Genomic DNA, 1,197 nt, shown 5'->3' on the forward strand with positions numbered 1-1,197 from the left:
GCCCTAATACGCTCGCTTGAACATTCGAGCTGTGATTATGTTTCCAAAATGTTAAGGAATAGCACGTAGTTGTATTTCCATCGAACAAAATTGCTTGCAGCAACATATATGGTGTCTTTGTACAGGAGTGGGCCTTCAAGTACACTGCTTCAACATATGCTCACAGATGAGGAGGAGTAGGAGGAGGAGGAGGGTTATAGGGGCGCACAGCCTTAAACGTGATTTCGTGAACAGGAAAGATTGGCGTACACAGCAGGATCAAAATGCTGTTTGGAATAAGATCCAGTAAAGCTTTCCCTCTTCACCTTGTCGAAGTACCATCGCTCCATCTCACTGTATGCTTCCGGTTGATATTCAGCGTGAAACTTGTTAGCCGAGATATGCGGGGCACTTTTCAACTGATCGGCATGCTCTCCTCCCAAAATGCACACTCCACGAACGGATTTTGTGGGACAAGTCACATTGTAACCCTCCCAAATCACATACTTTCCCAGGTAGTTAAAACGTACCTCAGAGCTTGGAGAAGGAGCGGTAAGACAGGATCCAGGAAGTTTGAGGTGCGAATTGAAGGCAAGGGTAGGGAAGAATAATTCATCCGGATGCTTGAAAGCCCCATGCTGCAAAATAGCTTTGCGTATTGGCTCCACTCTTTTCCCGAGAACCGCTTCTTCCACAAATTCACGAAGATACGCCCCGTAAATGGAGCCCTTGTACCACGCGGCCTAAAGTTGCATTAGGGGTTGAATGGAGTTCTTTGCGAATGCAAAGCCAAAACAAGTTGACAAATAAACTTACTCCTAGTGGCAATGTTGCATTCCCCACCCAATGCTTGTATTCATCAATGGCAAGCGATTCAACGAGATTGGAACCGTTGAGAGCCTTCAGCACTGCAACCAGTTCCAGATTGGTGCGGAGAGGGAAATCCTGTCCCACTAAGTTGATAAGGTACTTCCACGAGGAGTGCCTTTGAAGAGCTTGTTTTCCACAGATCACCTGTGGTTTAAGAACACTCTCGTCGCCCCACTTCACCTCCACGCGCTGGTCCAGTGGAACAAGCTCAACGTTTGGACCGAAACAAGATGCAATGCCCTCCAAAGCATCCACAAATGACTGACTTGACCGCAAATCAGCATGAATGCAGTAGTAATTGTTCGTGCGATGAATCATTCGCATCAGTCGAGCTATCTGTACTGGATC

At 47.0% G+C, this 1,197-nt stretch overlaps 1 protein-coding gene across 1 annotated transcript in view; it reads left to right on the forward strand.

The window, feature by feature from the left end:
* The window catches only part of EGR_10350 (hypothetical protein), a gene marked incomplete at both ends in the record, with an annotated part of 2,801 nt that overhangs the window by 751 nt on the left and 853 nt on the right, over positions 1-1,197 (forward strand). The gene's annotated exons all lie outside the window — the stretch shown is intronic.

This window comes from Echinococcus granulosus (assembly GCF_000524195.1).
Source record: "Echinococcus granulosus chromosome Unknown EG_S00211, whole genome shotgun sequence".
Classification (NCBI taxonomy): Eukaryota; Metazoa; Platyhelminthes; class Cestoda; order Cyclophyllidea; family Taeniidae; genus Echinococcus; species Echinococcus granulosus.